The 21,768-nt window shown below is 35.6% G+C and overlaps 1 protein-coding gene across 1 annotated transcript in view; it reads left to right on the forward strand.

Moving 5' to 3' along the window:
* The window catches only part of XRCC4 (X-ray repair cross complementing 4), a 168,809-nt gene that overhangs the window by 88,197 nt on the left and 58,844 nt on the right, over positions 1-21,768 (forward strand). The window lies entirely within an intron of this gene.

Genomic DNA, 21,768 nt, shown 5'->3' on the forward strand with positions numbered 1-21,768 from the left:
GAGTACTGATGTGTTCCTATGGGACACGTAAAGGCAGTGTAGAGCCTCCTTCTGTCCTTGTTCATATTTCATACTAATCTGACAGATACCAAACATGCTGCAATTAAAGAAGAGCTGGACATAAATTCTATGACTTGAGGCACTTTTACACTGGACATGAACATTCCAATACTGGTTTCCTTTGCAAAATCCCATAACTTGACCATCTGCCAGGCAGCATTATTTCAATATGACACTTTCTTTGTTTTCTATCCTTCATGAACTACAGAGGACCTATTTCAACACTCACTGGATGAATATGTAATTCATCTATTGTGAAACCAGAGCACTAGTGGTGCTGGAATAGTGCTACTAATACCCCTTCTCTGTTTTATCCTCCTTCAGTAAATAGTTAAAAAACAACTGCTTATCAAGTAAGTAGGAAAATTTTGCTAGTCATCAGTAACCTTGTTTTAATCCCCATTCTAACAGTGTTGTTTGTTCTCCTGCTCTTAAAGCAGGGTCTCTGTATGCATTTGTTTAATATTCAGCATAATGGACTTCTGGGGATCTTTTGTATTGAAAGAACTAGAGATAATTATTATTCTTTTGCCAAAACATACTTTAGTACATATACAACAGAAGATAGAAATAATAGAATGCAGTACACAGTAACAACATTGTTTTATTTTCATATATGCTACACCTTCTGATGAAACAACTCTACCAAACAGATTCATTATGCCTTCATACCACATACCTGCTTTAAAAAATTCTTAGATTTGCAGGTCATAAATTGGTTTACATGAAGGTACAGGCAGAGGTTCATTTTTCCTCTTGGGTGTTATTCTGGAAAAGTAAAACAGAGGCTTTTTATTTTATTTCTGACATTTTCTATTGTGTTATGGACTGCATACATTCTTATCACGTCCAATTTAATGGACATTTTTTATTTTATTTTCAGTTCACATCATTTATTCATTATAGTTTTCTTGGGCATGTTCACAAAGACATATTTGCTTTTGTGTCTCAATAGTTTTAACATGTAATTCAGAGGGAAGGCAAGATGTCAAAATCTTAAAGTATTTCTTCATATTATGTAGAAATTGAATAAAACAATTCACATGATAATAACACAATACATCTGTGTTCTTTTCTCTTAGAAATATGGGTATAGTTAAGAAGAATTTGTCTTGGTTTTAGCAGCTAGTGGAGAAATGTCCTTTCATCAAAGGGAAGTATTGGTTCTTGAGAAAAGTACCTCTTGCAGGAGTACTGATAGTGAGTTTCTACAACCCTGAACACTTGGATAAAAGCTCTTATCTTTCATCTGTTGAATAGACTGCCTATCAGTGGCAACCAACAGAGCCCAGATGCTGCTGACTCCTGCAGAGCTGAGAATTCTGTGTTCAGCACATTCAGGCTAAGTTTGCTGGCAGTACTTGAAACTTCTGTCTGTGCACAACTTAAATCATCTCATTTTAATACTTATAGATTATATGCATTGTGCATTACGTGTGTTTTGTCATGACTGGTGGTGACACAAGCAACCAAAATTTTTCACTGCTTTTTACTTACGTTGATTGTGTGCACAATAACAAGCTTTCAGTTCTGAACTTTAAATGTTGCTGTTCCCTAGAGAAATGCCAGAAAGACATTCACTCAGGCTACCTGCGTAACATACTTCCTACCTCTATTACAGTGTCTTATTTGACATTGCAAGCAAACCTAACCCATCTTGATTAACAGCTGTAATACTGAAGATTGTGCTACAACATATAGCAGTTTTCTTGAATTTATTCCTTGTATAGGTATGCATCTTTTCTTGATTTACTTGATTTAACTTGACTTTTTCTCAACCAGACTTTACTCTCTGGTTCTGGTAGGTCTTTGCTAGGTTGAAGAGCTGGCTACTCCAATTGGGTATACTTCTTACACATCAAGTTCTGTATCCTGATGTCCCATAAGTACTTGACTAGAAACTTAATTAACTCCTACAGAAACTTAAAAACCACTACGTAAAATAAGAATAGAAAATGACTTTTTTTTTTTTTTTTTTTTTTGTCCTTTAAAAAGGCTTTGATTAAGAAAGAGGAAATCCTTTTGCTCAGTTGGCTAAATCTGACAAACGTTATACCACAGATTGCTGTGTGGGAGTTTTAATTTTCCCTTCTTCCCTCCCAGTTTTCTCTTTTTTCTTTATTGTTTTACTGGGCATTGTTACTGTTTATATACATCTCAAGTGACAGATTCTGTCACAAATCACTTCCTATTTTTGCTTTAGATTTTATTGTAAAAGTAGCACAAAGATCAGTTCAAAGGATGTTGAGAGAGGAATGGTATAGGGACATAAAATTATGTTAGGACAAGCTGCTTTAGTTGATAAAAATTCTATATACAAATTCACAGAAAAAGTTTCACATGATGTTAGATGCCTTCGACAGCAACTTTGTTCAGCATTGTACTGGAAGGCTGAGGATTTTTTTTAATTTTTTTTTATCTCTATTATTAAAGTCTCTCTTTCAGGACAGCTTTCTTCAGTCTGAATAATGTTACATACATCGCCTATACAAATTTCATATAAAGTATTGTGCATTTATAAAATCTTAGTGGGAAAGGAAAAAATGACTTTAAAGTAATGCAGAGACAGTAGATAAATGAAGCAATAACTATTATATATTATTATAAATCATTACTGCATTATCTTTGTAATAATTATGATTAGCTGAGTTCTGCTTGTTCTCAAAGTTTAGCCCAAGCTTGTTGATTTATGCTTCTTTTTGTACAGCGGGTAAAGTTAACTTATAAAGAAAATATTATTTAAAAAACTGTCTTAGGGAAGATCAAATGTTATGTTACACACTCTGAAAGACAGCTTTACTCAAGTGTGACCTGATGAAGGGAAATGATGTTTTCAAAACTGAAGCTGCCAGCAGCATCTTAGTAGTTTTTTTTACTTACAGTCCAAATAAATGGGAATGGTGTCTAATCAATAATATGATAAACTGATAAACTGTCTTATACTTTTGTATAAGTCTGATGGAGAACAGAGAGGGAATGTACTTCCTCATGGTTACAAATCACACCCTTTAAACAGCTATTTCTATGTTTTCTTTAATTCTCATATGACATGTGTAATGTGACAGATCTTCATACCTTCTGTAAATATCCAACAGTAAATTCACAAGTTTCAGAGCTTTACGTATAGGAAGAAAGGTGTAAAAAACTAATATTCTGTGGTATATATTTTAAGACATTATCATTTTTACTGTAATTAGATTAAATCCAGGATGCCTAAATATTTGTGTAAAATGATGGATATAATTCTTCTGTCTTAGAAACTGAATACCTATCTGTTTCTTAATTAAGGATAGGTTTAAATAAAAACAACATCAGAGAAATGATCTTCTGAACTTTTTATCCCCATATCATTTATCTTAACTAGTAACAATTCTTAACTAGTGTCAGATAGCAGTTAGTAGTTGCGATCATGATCACCATTCTGAACTCTCTGGGCTTTCCTTTGTATTCCTCAGTCCTTTAAGCTTTTCCTAATAAGCTATCTCCAGAGTCAAGATGCTAACCTTTTCTTCCTTTCTACTTTATAAAATTAACAACTCATTTATAAGTTATGTTCATTACTGATTCTACAAGTGTGTGAAAAGGAGAAACACCGTTACTCTCTTCATGCAAAGAATGTTGGCTTGCTTAGGGAGCTGCTCAGTATTTCTATAGCCATTCTGCTATGAATTTATGCACACATCTGGATAGCTAAATATAATTTGGATACCTATTTTCAGTGTGGTTTGTGTTTGTTTATTTTAAGGAATGTAGAATAAAAGATTGGATTTAGCCTTCTGTGAAGATATCAGCTGAACTCAAAATTGGCAAAATGAAGGCAAAATGAAATGTACATTAGCATATGTTTATATGTGCTAGCATTAGGGAGTGTGTGGAGAATACAGTCCACATTTTAATTGGACACAAAACAAAAAAAAAACACACACACACAAAAAAAAAAAGAACCCAAACTAATTAGCCTGAAGTATTGATAACCTTGGCATTTTACTTTGCTGATCTCAGGTGCCTCCCATTTTAATGCAAGAACATTTCTTTGTTTAGCTTAGGTTCTTTATTATTTTGGGGATGTGAGAGTGATGGTCACACTTTTTATTTTTATAAGTTCTTAAATTTTCGTAGCACAAAAAGGGGAAAAAAGGAGAACCTGAGCAATTACTTTATTGGCAATTGTTATCATCACAGATAATCTTAAATATCAGGAATGACAAAGCTGACCTACGTGATCTCATAAATTCATTAGCTGATGACTTGGAAAGTGATTGCATGCAGCCAGTCTAACCTTGAATAACAATCACATTGTCAACCTTCAGTGTTCAAAAAGCAGCACAGCTGGAACTGGGAGAGCAGTGAATTCAAGTTGAGGAAGATGCATTGAGTGGCAAAAATGTAGTCTGTAGGAAATAAGAAGAGACTAAAGAATACAAAGCTGAGCTTTACTCTAGCATGTTGATGCAAGTTTTTTTCCTTGGATTTCTTTCGCAGGTTTGTAGGCTAGTGAAACCTGCTGGTACTGGATGAATCTTTGTTAGGTATGCCTTTCACAAAAAAAAAACATTGATGTATAATCACCACCACACTGTTGTAAATCAGAGGAGCATTTTGTACAAGTCTTATACCAGCAATTACTTTCCCTTCATTTCTTCTGTCTTCTTGCCATCAGACTTTTTTTTTTTTTTTTTATTTACAGTCTTGTAGTTAATTCACCCATTCACACCAGTGAATTCATGTTTGTCACTGTAAGGAATCTACTTATTTCAAGAAGGGAAGTGGTCTGGAGTTATTGGAGAATGGGGCTCTTGCTGCCATGTGCAACTCTTCCAGTAATGGAGACTTTTGATCTGCCAGGTTTCTTTCTCTCACTGAACTTTGCCTCTGCTTGTACAGGTTAGTGTCTAGATTTCCATCTGCCGATCCTGTAAGTTACAGCCATCTCTTAGTAAGGGAAAAGCACAGCTTGCTTGGGTGCTGTGAACTGCTCTCAGTCAGGAAAAATGATTCTTTTAATCTATTGCCATGAGTTGAATTCTCACAAGGATAGTCATTACTTGGGTTCCCGGGAGAAAAGGGTCAGGTCATGAATATCTGATTGCCAGCAACTTCCTTAAGGCCCTTCCTGGGAAACATATGCAGCAGGAGATTTGGAAGGCTTTGGAGTACGAGCTTCAGAAGCACCATGTGAAGCTGAGTTGTTAACCTAATTTGTAACATCCTACACTTCTTGCGTAAGGATGGCATGGGAATTCTAGCATGCTCAGCTGATGAAACAGAATTAAAAGAGCATTAAACATCTTTATATTATGTGCATGCACCTTATTTGCTGAAGATTTTAGAGTAATTTAAAAGAAAATATATGCAAATTTGCATTCAAGGCGAAGTATTTTCCATTCTTGAAAGTAGCTTACTTCATTACACCTCAACAAATATTAACTTCTGTAGTTACGCAGAAAACCTGGTCTTTCTTAGAAACAGTGTTGTTAACTAAATGGTTCCCTAGTAGCTCATCACTCCTGCTTAAAACATCAAAACATATACTTTTTTGCAGTCTTTTGGACTTCATGAAATTTGATGGAATGAAAGTTGTGTTGCTGTTTTATTCTTTCTTTAAGATGTGAACAAACAGTGCACATTATGAAGCCATGTCGTCATTTCCCATGGCTCAAGAGACATGGAAGGAGTATGTGTCATAGCAAAAAGGGGATTTGAGATGCCTCTCTGAGAAGTGTTGTGCTGGCTTCTTGCATTCTAAATCAATGTATGCCCAAGGAAATGTAAATGAAGCAGATACCCAATATGCATTCATATATTAGAGTATATTAGAATAATTTTTATGCTAGAGAATCTAATAGCAGGAATATGTGCATTAAGAAGGAGAGTTCAAAGGGGAGAACCCTTTTGAATAGCTTACGCTTGGAATAGCTTACCAGATTGCTGTTTCTCTACATCAATTACTTTTATGACTCATTTGGATATACTTGTTAAGTAGAGTGTTTATCCTGATCTTCCACAATTTTGGATTTTTAGATGTGATAACTTTGCAGAATTTTTTCTAGGGATTTTCTGAAAAAAAAAAGAAAAGAAAAGAAAAGAAAACTCACAGTGATACGTAAAAGAAAAAGAATAAATACGACAAACACAATACTTGGTGCTGGTTACAGGATATGTTTGCCCATTTATTTTAAAAATAAACCTTAATATAGCAAAAATAGAACCATCTGTAGGTCTGCAATATCTATGGTTATTACCTGGCTGCTTTTGTTGGGATATAAGTGCAACAAACCACAACAGGTTACTTTGCCTGTAGCCACAGTGCTAAACAAAGCTCGGCAACCAGAGCTTCCATGTGATAAAATCACCTGCCTTAGGTTGTCACATGTGTTAGTTGCTTGGCGTCAGCTTTCATCTCTATTCCAAGATGAATCCTCATCCACAGCTTATTCAAATACTGCTCCTTCGTTCAAATTAGCATTTAAAGCATTCTATTCATCTGGATCCTTGGCGAAGGTCTGTCACGTATTCACAGTTTGCTTTAACTGAGGCAGATTATAGGCTGCCTGAAAACACAGTTCCTCGATTTCCTCACTTAACAACAGCAAATCTGAGTCACAGTTCTTAGCACTCGCCTGTTTGTGAGCGTATAGCAAGGTGTGCTTAATAAGCATTCCTACAAAACAGGAGTATGAGTTTGGGCAGCAGTTCAGTGAGAAGTGATTCTTTATGTGGGAGGCTAAAGCCATATTTATCCTCCCAACTGAAGCTGCTGGTAAACTGTTTCTTAATTGAATTCTGTTTTATTCAACAAAAAAGGCCAGCTCTAATGTTACCTTGATTTTAAAGAGAAAATTCTAACTAATGGTATGCCTTAGCCCTATTCTTTAAAATAAATTTTTGCTGATAACTAGTGAATTATGTGGATGCAGCACCTAGCATAAGTCAAGACCCTGGCTGAATGGTTATCACCATGCACTGAGGTAAATGAGTGGTGATTTATCACTGATTTACACTGGCAAAAAAACTCTTGTCTTCAGAGTATTAGAGTGGTGTAGAAAAACCAAGTGTTGGGTTTTCAGAAATATTACTGAAGTGGTCAGCTTGATTACTGCAGTTTTTATGTCCAATCTAAATCTCCCCACTATTAGTTTGAAGTGTTGGTCAGCAGTGAAAATATTAAAATTGCTAAGCAAGGTTTTCTCCAGGATGGAGAAGAAACTTAAGTACACATCACCTTCAGTTGCCCAGGAGAGATAAGGTCCTGTTTTGCACTTAGCTTTTGCAGGTGAAGCTCTTCATATAAGAATAATTTATACCTTTATAATTTATTACCTTTCATCAAAGTGGGGAATAGAGAGTTGTTGTCCTCCTGGAACTTCTAGGTTATATTTTCAAGGAACAGTTGATGCTTTTAGCTTCTAAGGTGCTGTTAAAGGTGTTTCTGGACACCAAGAATCCAGTAAAAACTTCTGTACATGAATACATCCGCCTGTTCTCTGCCATCTGAAATGGAGATGAATAAATGATGTAAATATGACCTTCCATTTCCCACTTGCCAGAATCAAAACCAGTTTTTTGAGAATGAAATTAAAGGTGCTGCTGCTCAGGTAAGCATTACACTGAGCACCTGACCCCAGCTATTACCGCCTGATGGCATGACTGCATCAGACCAAGGGTAAATTCACAGTTGAAATTCTATCATGTGAAGTGCCTCTCATCTGTGAAATGTGTCAGGAATGAGAAGATTCTCAATGTGAATTTTTTTAGGGCTATCAGTTCTTTCAAGCTGTCCTTAAAATTAAATAGTGAGATTTGATGTCAGTTGCTTTCAGAAAGCATCCGCAAGGTCAGAATTGTAAATGCCTTCCCATTAGTGCTGCTGAAAATGAAATATATTGCATTCTAGGCTGTTGGACTGCTCAGTGATGTTTTGTTCTGTACTTGGTTATAGCATTTGGCTTAGGAAATGCCTGGTGGAAAAAACTGTTTCTAGGCATGTTAGCACCAAAAAGATGTTAAAGTGTCTGAGTACTTCCTGACTAGCTTTGTGGCATAATTAAATTTTAATAATCTAGGAAAATAAGAGATAAAAATTGTACATAACTTTGAGAAGAAGTGTTATTCCCATTGCCTTCTGAGGGGAGGAAGGTTTTGTCTACCTTATGCTGGGTCTGTGGGAAGGTAGCTATAAAGCTATGAAGTGCTCAGAAGAGCTAATCTGTTGTTTCCCTGCTTATACTCCAAGAAAATGTAAGTAATGACGGAAGTAACCCCGCAGTAGGTAGTGTGTCATCCCTTGGTGTTTGCCTCCCTTGTAAGTCTTGACTGATGTTTAGAGAAATTAAAGGCACTTTTATGTACAAAGGCCAGCTCTGTGGATGTTCCTGTGTACTTTGAAATGACACACATTAAAGAGCTACTCTGAGCATCCAGACAAGCAGGCACTTTCAGGAAATGTTTATATTTTATGGTTAAAGTATATTATTTAAATAGTCTTCTAAAGCTAAAACCCTATGGTAGGGCCCTATCTTTGGCCTATTGAGGGGAATTTTCTCTGCAACAACAACACAAAAGTTGCTTTAAAATAACAAACCTGTCAGTTCCCCTGGACAGGAACTTGTCTGCCATCAAGGCTGTGCTCCAGGGGAAGCAAAGGAGCTGGCATGGGGCAAGCAGCACCACACAGGGAGATGATGGGAGAACCCATGATCCTCATCCCTACCTAGCTAGAAGCAAGACAAGAAGCTTGTGGTGCAGGCTGGGGATGCTCTTTTGCAGCTTTTTCCAGCCTGTTGGAGGCCGGCCTGCCTGTTTCTGTGTGCTGCTCTGACTTTCTGTAGAAAGGAGCTGTGGGAGAAGAGGTGGTACTTGGTTTCCATTAGTTATTTTACAAAGTGCAATGTCAGATGGGAAAAAGTGGCACCACTTTGAGTGTAAGATATCCCGCTTCACTCCCATTTCCTTAATATGGCTTACCATAATCCAATAGCATGGAAGAAAAGGGAAATTTCATTTGCTGATAGTAGCCAGTGATTCAGTCATTCCTGACCCTGTATCTCTGTGAGAGAGTTTTAACCCTGACCTGTGCCATATGTCTGTATCCAGTATCTGGGATAGGAAACCAGTAGGCAATGCAAAACAGGCCCTTCAAGGTAGAAGTCTGGTGTGTTGCTGTCAGGCTGACTTTGTTATGTTGCCACTGCCATTCCTGAATGGAAGCAGACTACCACTTAAATCTGTGATACTATATCAGAGGAAATCATGTCCTTGTTGCACTCAAACTTTAAAATACCTGTCTGTGAAAAAACAGCATTTTGAACTGCTGAGTTCATGTGGAAAGGAAGATCCTGAGCACAAATTCTGGTAAAGAGAACAGCTTTATTTTCTGAAGATACCAGCACAGTTTTTGTTATTTATAAAAAAAAAAAAAAAAAAAAAAATCAGAGAAAATATCACTTTTTTGTTGTAAAAATACTTCTGGGAGTAGTAGATCAACAAGATTTATTGATACATGATAAGATATATGATACCCTTTTCATTAAATGACCTCCTTGAGACACAACCATGCAGGAGCACAGCCAGCTGCATGAGCTGGGACCTCAGCAGCCACTGGGAATGTCCTCTGTGGGCAGATCTTGCCAAGCAGCTCATTTTGACTTGTTCATATCTGAGAAAGACTGAGAAAGAGAACTTCAAATCCAGGACAGGCGTGTTGTGCTAACAACTTAAAACTCTGTCTGTTGAGATAAACAGGGTGGCAATTTTTTCCTTGTTATTTTGGAGCTTTTGAGGGAAAAAGAAGAGTCTACTATAAACCTTTTTGCGTACCTTTTTCTATATGTAGCTTTTACTAGCAAAAAAGATCAAGAAGGATTGCAGTTGTTTGTCAGGCAATTGTCTGACAGGCATCTGCCTTTTCAGGAGATGAAATTTAAAAACTCTGTCCTCATGCATGGCACACAATTGGTCTTTTTCTTTGTTTTGTGTATTTCCCCAGCAAAGCATCTCAGAAAGATACACTGAATTCTCAATTGGTGTAATTCATTATAGATCCATTAACTTCCAGAGGGGCTATTCTGGTTTATTCTGGCTCAGATTCTGGCCTGAGTGTTCAATTCTGAATATGTAATAAAAGTGCTAGTCATCTTAACAGCTGTTATTCACATTAGTATTTTATACTCAGTCCTGGATGTTTTAATGTGTTTTTTCTTGATCAACAAAGAGAGTCTTGTTCACAACAGGGTTTGCATGGGCAGGGATTAGATGAATCTTACTGCGCTTTTGAACTTTATTCTGATGTATTTGCTCTTATCCATAGTATTTTGCTCCATGAATCTAATCAGCACTGGTTATCTGGAAAGATTGCTGCCAAAATAACAGCCAGAATCAGTGAGTGCTGGACAGAGGGCAGTACTGTGAAGACTTCATTGATTAAATGTGAGCACACAGAGAAAGAAAATACATCTAGATGTCTGATTTGGAATTGATGGGGTTTTTTTGTTTGTTTTTTTTTCAAATCAAATGTGTCAACTGAATAATGATGAATCCATTGCATTCAAAGTAAGTCATAGGTTCTTAAACAACATTTAGACAAGTGTTAAGATGGCTGAAAATAATATTACTAAAGGCAAGAAATCTAACACTAAATAATATCACTGCTATCATTTCTAAGGATCATACTGTCAAACAGTACTCATATGATGGCAGAAGTAATTATAAGCTATAGACTGTAATGTGAGAAAATATGATTCCCAAGATTATTCTATTTTAGGTTTCTTTTTTTTTTTTTTTTCCTGGAAAGAGATTAAAACAGTGATTTTCTGGTTATAGAAACTTCTTCTGGCTTCCTGTCATCCTACACATCGGCCACTTAAACTCATTCTGATACTAATGTTGTGAACACCTTCGAAGCCCAAAACCTTTTTTTTTTTTTTCAGTTTTTTACTTCAGAAAATGTCATTATGAAGTCATGCATTTTTCCAGTATTGTAAGTAAATTTTGCTGGAAATTACCCACCAGCACTCCTTATTCGATAACATCAACTTTTATAGTATTTAATTGCTATAGGTTAGTGCCTGGCTTACATCATGGTGATTTGTCTCTTTGTTCTCCCTCTAACTGAGTGTCAAAGGAAAAAAAACTCTTTTTAGCCTGAATCAGTTTGTCACTGTAAATTGTCTTTTTCTAGCATTCTGATTGTTTTTTCTTAATCTGAAGGAATATGTATGTTATTTATAGCTGTGTCTTCAGAAGGATATTTTAGAACCAATGGTTAATCTGCCATTGCTATTTCTGAATTAATTTTTGGATGTCTTTTCAGCTCTCCCATAAGGTAGATGCTACCATACTATCTTTTCCTCACCTCTTTTGTTTCACGGATGATCAAAGTTAATTTTCCTCTTAATCTCTCTGTATTTCTTTGCATTAAGACTGAAAGATCGATACACATCCCTTTTTTTCTTTATATAAAGGATATTTATTTGGTTCCCATTCTTCACTGATCTTCCATATTGCTCTTCTGATAACCTCAGTATTTCAGTGGAGAAAGGATTATTTATGTAAGTAATGTTTTCTCCAAGCTCTCTTTACAGAGACTTACAGAGTCTGTATTACTTTTCGTAATGAAACCGCCTTATCATTAAAGTGGCTGCTAGGAGGACTGACAGGAAGTGTTCAAATCTGCACAGGGCCTTAATAATTTAAATTAATTTTTGGTAGCAAAGATACAGAAGAATTTCTCAGTGTAACAACATTTCAAAATGTGTTTAACATGGAAGAATCTTTTCTGCTTTCCTGTACTTCTTGAACTTTCCTAAAACATGAAGCAACAATATATTCCCCCTATGTATAGATACTTTTTCTTTGTTTTGAATCACTGCTCACTGTGGGAGTAATAAGGGAATTTACTTGAGCTTTGCCAGTACAAGCTGTCATTGAGTAATTTCTCTTGCTGCAGCATGCTGCAAAAGGCTGGTGTGACTATCAGATAGATTCAACAGTAGGATTCTTCATCAGAAAAAAAATTGCTTCTTGTGCTTGAACACAGTTTTGTGTTATCAAGTGGGTTTACTGTATAAGATAATCAACAATCTGAAATTCACATTTTAATAATTTGCATAGTCATTCTTGGCCCTGTTGACTGTTATGGGAGGATACGTGTAACTCTGTCAGGGCTCAGGGCAGGATCCTGTTTCTTCTACTTTGGTGTGGAGTTTTTGTTATATCAAAGTACCATCTCAGAGTTCGTAGATCACAGGGTGCAAAGCCAGTCCTCTATAGCAAGTCTGTGATACCACACAATTACTTCTTCTTGTATCCTGGCTGTTTATCTCAGCTGTCTGACCGGTGTGGGGCCAAGCTATTTGCCATAATCTTCCACCATTCATTTTCATCACTGCCCTTTAAAATTTCCCTGAATATCTTTCAGCTTGTCAACAAGTATGTGTTTGATCAACATTTTCATGAGGTATGAAGGTGCACTCCTTTTTGATTAAATCTTCAGCTGTTACCTGTTAGTGGTGACCTTTGCACTCATGTGCAGCCCAGCCAAATCAGTAGAGCTTTGCCAGTGTCCAGAGACTAGATAAACAACCTGGGTTAGACTCATGTCAGCATGAGTCCTGAGTCCAATAATAAGTTTTATTATCTATTCACAGTGAAAACTAGATGATGAATAAAATATAAAGTTGTTATGTGTGTGTCTGTACAGACTGTGTTCTCACTTTTTAAAAGCTTCCAAATATAAATACAAATAGAAGTTGTGATGAGTTAAATCAGCCTATTTTGTTCTGATTAAAAGATGTTAATTGATAAATTTTTGTTAGCCGTATATAATGTCTTGAAACTTCATCTTGATCAGGTTCCAAGAGCACTGCTCAGTGTTACAGTAAATATTAATATATTGCTGCTCTCAAGGTACTGATTGTGGTCTTTAAATTTGTTTAAATATATTCTCAGAACCTCTTAGAGTAGCCAAAATTACTTGTAGCATTTTCCACAGCAAAATTATCTTGTGATGTTGATTGAAATTATACCAGTGCATCTGCCTTAAAAACGTTAATGTCATGTCTGACTGGGACATGTGCACCTTCTGTGTTCATCATTTCTGAATCCATTATAAGACCTTAATGGCAGCTGTATATAAAGATATGCCAAATGACATCTTAAATGCTATCTTTAAATTCACAGCATGAGAAGCCTTTTAGGAACAATGCATGAAAAAAGCAGCTAACTAAGAGCAATTTCTAGGTAACATTCATGGTGTACCTTTGACTTACTGGGGGATTTATATTAATTTCAATCGAAATAAATGGTTCCAGGAAGTCACTTTCTGCGCTGGGACCTTCTCTCATTCCCTTCAGTACACTCATTCTGTCTCTCAAAATTCATTAAGAGAAAAAGGTGAAAAGATAAAAATGAAGGCAGTATCAAATCTTACAGGCTTCGCTGAAAATTTTCAGTAGTCATCACTGAAGAGTATGCTAAAGCAAAGCACAAGTTTTTACAATAACATCTTGTGGATTCATATCTAACTTCCCAGCATTTCAGTTCATTATTATTTAAGACACTAAGTATTTCAGAGAGTTTCCTCTTCATGAAGTTGTTTTTTGTGTTTCTTCTAAATTTCAGAGTTTTTAGTAGTGACATGACTTCTCATCCTATCAGCAGTACTGTTGGATTTATGTTAGTCATAAATAAATAAATAAATAAATAAATAAATAAATCTTACAGCTCCCCTCTGTCATTGTTGATAGGTAGATTATTGCAACTTTTTCACACTGAAGAATCTTGCTGGCCATTGGAGTGGCTCACCAGGCCATTAGATCCCAAGTTTATTCATGGCTGTACTCATGCACATGTAAGCAACCAAAGATAACTTGAGCATCAACGTGTAATAAGTAACAAATGTTTCTTGGGGGCTCAGTCAATTTAAATAAACTCATATTCACTCCAAAAGAGCTGTTAGTGATTGTGGCTTTTAGTTGCCATGAGCATACAGAAGTAAAATAGGGGAATTAGGTGTAAAAGGCATGTTAGTATTTTTTATATATAAAGTATACAAGCATCTTTAGCTGCCTCCAATACCCAGTGATACAGAACTGTTGTGTAAACTGCAGGGGATGCTTTATTTCCTTTCTATTCTTATGATGCTTTCTCAGTGTTTTTCCTCTGAGGATGAAATTTTGAACGTTATGCTTTATCCAATCAATTATGTATATTTGCTTATAAGAACGCTTTTGCTATAGCTCTTTTGGGGTTCTGAGATTAAAAGCATCTTTATGAAGAGACATAGAGCTTGCATCACTTTTAATAAAAACTCTTTAAGAGTAAACGATTTTGAAGCTTGAAATCCATTGTGTCTCTCAAACAGGACAGATAGAAGCACACATTATTTATGTTGCTATGTAAATACCATAATTGGAAAAATAGCTTCTGAACTGAATATAATGTTTGTGTAGATTTTACTGCATTTCACTACTAATCTGTAGTAAGCTAAGTACTGGCAAAGTTCTTGTTTAAATATAGATACTTATTTTAGATTTTTCCACCATTAATGAACCTAAAGTAAAAATACCAATACTCAGCAATTATGGAATTTATAATATAATTGGAAGGAAAAAAAATCTGAGGGTAGTCTAGAAGATACTATACAATATAGTTATTTGTAGAGGTTAGTAATTTATTCAGTGCAAAATGCCAGCACTATGAAAACACATTTTTCAGAGTTATTACAGCTTGTAGCTTCCCTTGAGTTGTATTGATTTCCTCAAAAATTGTTGAATGGTGAAAGAAATCATTCCCTTGGCATGGAATTCTAAGTTCCAGCTATTTCAAAGCACTGTGGTATAACTTCAGGTCATTATGTAGGTTATGACCTCAGTCTGCACTTCTGATTTTTTGACAACTGTCTTCAGTACCCAGTAGATAGATCTCTCTGTCATCTTGATTCCTCTGTGAATAAAAAATGATGTGTCAAGATAGTGATCTTCTAAACTGGCTATATATTCTGCATAAAAGTTATTAGGGTGATTTCTTAACAAACAAATCTTTGATCTAAAGTTGGCAAATAAGTAATATAATGACCATAATTCAAACTCTTTTGTTGGACCATCTTTCAGATGTCTGATTCCACACAGCCAGGGGTTTGGCACAGTAAGACATACTTTCTGACATATAGAATAACCTCAGAGGTGTTGCTGGAAGCTCGACACTGTCATTGCCAGGGCTGGGATCAACTGGGTGGACCTGACAACATTAGCTGTAGACACCAGAAGCGTTTAGGAGAACAGCAATGATGCCAGTGTTGGATGGCATTTCAGTCATGAGGTGTATGTTTTACACAGAGTGAGAAATTTCTTTGGGCTCCAATTACATCACTTTGAACTGAAGGATTGCAGCTCAGAATTTTTTTTTCCAAGCCTTTTCTTAGCTTCATGTTTTTAATTCTTCCATCTATCTGATTTGTTGTTTTGTTTGTTTGACCTGCATGTTATTTAATCTTCTGAGAATGCTATTCAGAAGCCTCCTCCCTCCACCCAGGGTGGTACAGGTAATCCAAATAGGACATCCAGGGACTCCAGAGAATGACTACAGCGAATAGTCACATCCAGGACAGTGAGCTCATCAAAACTTTTACACATGAAGACTTTTTAAATGCTCTTGCCTGAACTGGGATGTTCTGGCATGCTAGAGTAGCGCCCGTCCAAGCATGGTCCACAGAAATGAGCTTCACCAGACAGCATCAATGCAGATTTCAGAATGATTTGAGGGCAAGAGATGGAAAAACATTTCTAAAAGTGCACATAATAAATCTGAACTTCCAGTGGAATACTGAAAGGCTGGAGCATGCTGTTGCTGAGCAGCCCAACTCTTTACTGAACCGCCTTTGGCCAGTCAAAAACCACACAGCATCGGAGTCACCAGCAGTGCCATTGATTCTCTTCAGGACCCTTAAAAAAATAAAGCAAGGATGGCAACGTCATTAGTAGGCTGTAGATACTGCAAAAACAATCTATTAGCTTTCACCACTTCTTAATTAAGCATCTACCTGACTTGTTTCAGAGGATTTTTAAGGATATTACAAAGCTTTCACTGTTACATTGTAAGTAAAGCATTGATATGTAGGAAGTGGAGACATCTTCATATGCTGTATAAGGACTTTCAAGAACTCTGCATTAGTGATAAATCATAACCTTTGACTGTTTAAAAGGAGCGATCATCTTAGAATTATGAGTTTATCACAGTATTTGTAGCAACACACATTTTTTCAGGATTATTGAAAAAGAATATCTCGTCCATTAATGTACATATGATTCATTAAAATATCTCGTATCGAAGTGTTTTTAAAAGAAAAGTTTCTACTAGGATCAGGATTTTGATGATTAAAATTAATGAGCTATTTCAGATTTTTTGTCCATATTTCTGAAAACTCGTTCTTTTTTTCCTCTCTCGTATTCTGTTATATGAGAAAGATTTTTTCATCCTGACAAGAATTTTTATTTGCTTGTAAAATTTAGCCTGATTTTGTTTTTGTCATCTAGTGTCGAGACAGTGTGAGCTAGTAACAGTTGAGCAGTCTCAGATAAATTAGCGTTAAGAAGTAAACCATACGTCAAACAAATTTTTATTAAAACTTCAAAAGTTTCCCTACAGGTTTGAAATAACACCTTTTAATTAAAAAGACATTTTAATTGTAAAAGAAAAAAGATTTTGAGAGAGGGTGGCATGAGCAAGAGTGCAGGCTTTGCAGAGGACTTAGTATATGTTGTCTGTGCTAATACAGTCTAGCGGGGTGAAATGTAAACTTCCGTGATACGATTTATAAATTCTGTATAGCTGGATCTAAACTTTTTGCTGGAGTTGTTTTAAAATGTGTCTTCATAAACACTTCCCGTGGAGATATTCTTTGTGAAAATAAATGTTAATAACTGACTGACAGAGAATTTATAGAACTGCAGACTTAACTGCCTGTAGGCCCTGGAGGATTACAGTGCAGTATATCCAAATTTATACAAAGAACGAAATATAAAGTAGAACAAAAAAAGACTGGAGAATGATTCTTTCTGCTTTCATAAAATAGAAATAGTGATGTGTTCCTGTTGCTTTCACAGAAGCATATGTACAAACCATAAATATCAGAGTATAATTTTGGATCTTTGTGTGACCTACATGATCTAATCCATGTGAAAATTATGTCCAAAATATGTGTATTATAGAGAATAATTTTAACATAGGTAGAAGTAGCATTTCCTAAATTGCCTGTCAGAAATGTCTTAATCCTACTTTATAGGAATTGCCTACATCAGTCAGACATTCATTTCAATACCCATTCATTTAGGAGACTCTCTGCTGAGAATGTCAAAGAGATGCTAATTATTATCATCTATGGTGATCCTTTGGGAATTAGGCTGAGATTGAGAAACCACATAATTACACTATAGTCAAGGATTAAAGTGATGAGTTTTGCTCCCTTTCTGCTTTTTTTTTTTTTTTTTTTTGTGGTGGCTTGGGCAGCAGCTGTCACACACAGACCTAGCACGCTTTCAGTGGCTGTTTTGTGAGAATTCTTCTTCTTTCAGGCCAGTTTATCTGCTGCCAACACTGGGCAGGGGGAGAAGAATCATTAATTGTTATAGGTGGCTTTTTAAAGAAAATACCATAAAGAAAATATCAGGGTCCTTGATCAAGGCACTCATTTTGAGTATATTCATCTGCTTCATTAAAGAGAGACAGCAGAGTTTGAAAGTCCAGTTGATCACCACATGCTACCAGGATTTAGGCTGAATTCAAGCAGGAAATTCTGCTCCATTAACAGGGAGACTGTGAAAGGAACCTATGGCAACATTAATGTCTGGTAATGTGAACAGATCTTAGTAGCTGCTCGTAAGACCTTAAAACCTTGAAGGATTGAGTCCTTATTACCCTGAAGGAAAATGGATCAGGTAAATTTTCATTCATAAGAGAATTTAGAACTGACAGACTTTTGTATTGCTGTGTATAACTTCTGTAGGATTTACATAAAAGATAGTTGTCTTCTTGAGGATGGAGCACCCATAACCTTTGTTAATTTTTTCTGTTTGTTCCAATCCAGATTGGAAACTTTTTTTTTTAACTTCAAATCCTTTACTGTGAGGAAAGCATGTTAGCATACTAAATAAGTTTTATTTCGTGGGTCAGGCTAGAAATGTAAATTTTCCTTGAACTCATTTGACACTGTTAATTTGTTTTGGAATTAAGGTTGAATGGCCTGATAATTCAGTAACAAAAAGCTTATGGCGGTAGGCTGTTAAAGTGTATTTTACTGTTCAGTGTTCCCTATTTCTGGAGTGATTGATTAACTTAAAATCTGTCCAGTACTATAAGCCTGGAAACTAATTCTGTGAGGTCTATGATTATAGGGCTCTGTTTGCAAAAGACATTTCCCATTCTAATGTAACTCAGTAGGCTGAGGGGTACAAACATTATGAGAAAAAAACAATTTTACTTAGTGGGCAAAAACAACAACAGTATTTAAAGTCATCAAAACCATAGTGTATTTGAAGCAGAAAACAACAACAACAACAAGAGAGGTGAAAAACCAAATTATAACACTGATGTGATCTTCAACAGTAAATAGCCAGATCCAGACTCTGCTTTCACCTGTGTTGCACTGAAAGCAGTAGATGATTTTCAAGATACAATTAGAATGACTTTAATCTGAAACTGTGAGAAACAGTTCAGCTAAGCATGTGTAGCAGCACAAATGGATGTTTTGAGTGCCGTAAGTGAATTAAACAAAGTCTTCAAGTTTGGAGATCCATTCTTACTTCTTAAATATATTCTAATAAAGTGAAGTGCTGAGAAGTTATGTCCATGAATGTGTTTCTTACGTGTAAACTCTTACAAACTACAACTTTTTACTTGCTTGCAGGAATTCAAATGTTGAGAATGTATTTCCTACACATGCAAAGCTAAGTCATTATAGACAAACATTGCTCAAATGTAAAATGTTTCTGCTGAAATTCTGCTCACTTTTTCCCATGTATATATTTTTTTACAGCAAAACTGATCTTTCAGTATTTTTTCTTGTGTGTTTTAATGAGAATAAAGCTTGTAATCCATGAAGGGGCTGCCAAAAGCAGTATTTATAGATCTAATTCTGATATGAGATGCTTATTCTCTGACAGTTTCCCAGTAATGTGAAAATAGTACAGGAAGTTTACTTCTAATTATTTGAATAAGTGGGGAAATCTAGAGTGTGGATTTTCCAGCAGGGCCTCAGTGCACAGTTCTGAAGACCAAGCCTCCTTTTTTTTTTTTTTTTTAATCTTTTGAAAACTCCCTCAGTCTGTCAAATAGCACTATGGCACTCTTCAAAATGACAATGAAGAATATATCAAACTTTATTTGAAATCTTAAACCTTTGCACAAATATTCTCTTAATGTTTAAGTGATGTTTCTCTTTATTGCTATCACGTTAATCTTTCTTTTTGTGACTATTCACCTTCAAGAGGTATGCTGTATTTGGAACATTTCCTGGTCAGCATTTGTTGTTTTATAGGATTTATTAACTGGCTTTCATCACACAGCACTTGTTCCCGTATTGAAATTGCTACAGGTTTTCTCAGGAGTAAAATAATAATTCATACTGAACTGTATAATTTCAAAGTAAGAAATTTAATTTAGTGAGAAGTAAAGAATCTTTACTTCCTTAAAATGTTGTTGAAGTTTAGACAGAAAGAAGAAAGATTTCAGAATGAAAAACTAGGTTTGTATTCAAGACTATCTCTCATTATTCCAAATGCTTTTGTGTTAAGCAATGAATAATATTTTACTGAAGCTTTCTTTGGCTTTTAGTCAAGTACTATAAATGAATCCCTTAATGGCATTCACTTCTGCGCAGCCCTAGTGGGTATGTTTTTAAAGTCTTATGATGATGTGTGATACTTTAAGCTTCAAATGTATGTCATCTTTCCATTAGCAGTTCTGACCATAGTGGTACTTTGGCTTAAAATACAAAATACAACAAAAAAGACAAAAAAACAGCGGGGGTGAACACTTATGTATGAGCCAGTCTACTACTATTCATGAGATTGCATTCCCAAGTTGGGAAATAAATGCAGTTTCAGCAAAGACTGGTATTTTACTTCCAATTTCTTCACATGAGCATCAGTGGGACAGCTGCAGACAGTTGTAGAAAGCAAACCTGAGCATGAGTGCCTGTCTACAGAGCACCATTGTATATTACACCATTAGAAGTACAAAGGCATCATTGAACATCGGCATTGTGTTAGTTTTATATATACAATTAGTTTTTAATCTGCTTTTTAACAAAGCAAGGGCTGAGAGGAGAACAGCAGCAAGAAAAGATAAGAGCTATGTTAACTAAATTATTTGAATTTGTTCATATGTGATTCTTTACTGTAAACTATTTTATGTATCTTAATTGAGAAGAGGCTGACGTTGCAATAAACAAAATAGTATTAGTATAGATATTTGGTATAGTACCCTGAATGTGCTATAAGAAACTAATAACTAAATACTAACTGTCATGAACATGTTTTTAACAGCACTGGAAAAGTATGTGTAGCCAGTTAAAAATTACTGGAAAGGATTAGGTTGTAACTTAACCTTTTTCAACATTTATTGTAGGCAGCATACCTTGTCTGTACTGGACTTTGAAACTCATTAATTATCTGGTACTTTGGAAATATATCACCTTATGCTTGTCACTTTACAAAGATCTGTAAGTCTGTCTAGTATAAGTATAGTTCATGCTGGCAAAAGCTAGGAGGTTATGATGTCTAAGCATATGCTTAACAGTAAGCAATAATTTCACTGGCTCTAGGGAGCCTTTGCATGGTTCATTTAGCGGTATTCTTGCAAATACCATTTTTTGAGAAATAGAAAACATATTTACTGAATGCTTTCTGTCTCTTTCAGTTTCAGTAGAGCTGAATAACTCGTGAAAGTAATTAAAATTCGGACCCACTGTCAGGGAAAACTTCAATACAGAATCTCAAATTATGGTGTCTTTCATCCATGTAAAGATTAAACCTTCCTAAAACACACCAAAAATAATAATCTTGAACACTGCCATAATAACATCAGTCTAAGTCACTACATTATTATTTTATATATTTCACTTGAAATGTGTGCTTCTCTGAATGTCATTATCTTTAAATTTCAAAGTAATTAAAGATTTTATTTTTAAAGCAGGCATACCAAATAATAACACGTTAGTGAGGGTTGATGGCTAGAATAAAATTGTCTACACATCTTGTGACTGTACAGCAACATTGAGGGAAGAGAAAGAGGGCTTTTGCTCGGGGAAGGATGTCATTTTCTTGACATTCAGGCTCCAAGTAGATATTTGTCAAAGAAGATTTCTTTTGAATTGAGACAGTGCATCTCATATGAATTTACATGATGAAATAATATAAATATGAACCAGGTGTGTAGTCATAGTTTCTGTGTTAGTGATGCAAATTAAAATTGTATGTGAATGTAGATACAACTTACTAATCTTTAGATGAGTCAGTGGACACAGGTCATCCACCTTTAGATTATGAAGAGCGAAAGAGAGAATTGTCCATCTTTTCCTTTCAGACAACAGGTACTGTTATTTTGGGAGATTTACTCTGAATCAGGGCTCTGATGACCTACTATGGGTAGAAAGGAAACTGGTGTTACCATTTCTATGCACCAGCTGAATGACTTCTTGCCTCCATGTACGTGCAC

The sequence above is a fragment of the Cyrtonyx montezumae genome, unplaced genomic scaffold (assembly GCF_038088225.1).
Source record: "Cyrtonyx montezumae isolate F1298 unplaced genomic scaffold, pur_monq_1.0 scaffold_27, whole genome shotgun sequence".
Lineage (NCBI taxonomy): Eukaryota > Metazoa > Chordata > Aves > Galliformes > Odontophoridae > Cyrtonyx > Cyrtonyx montezumae.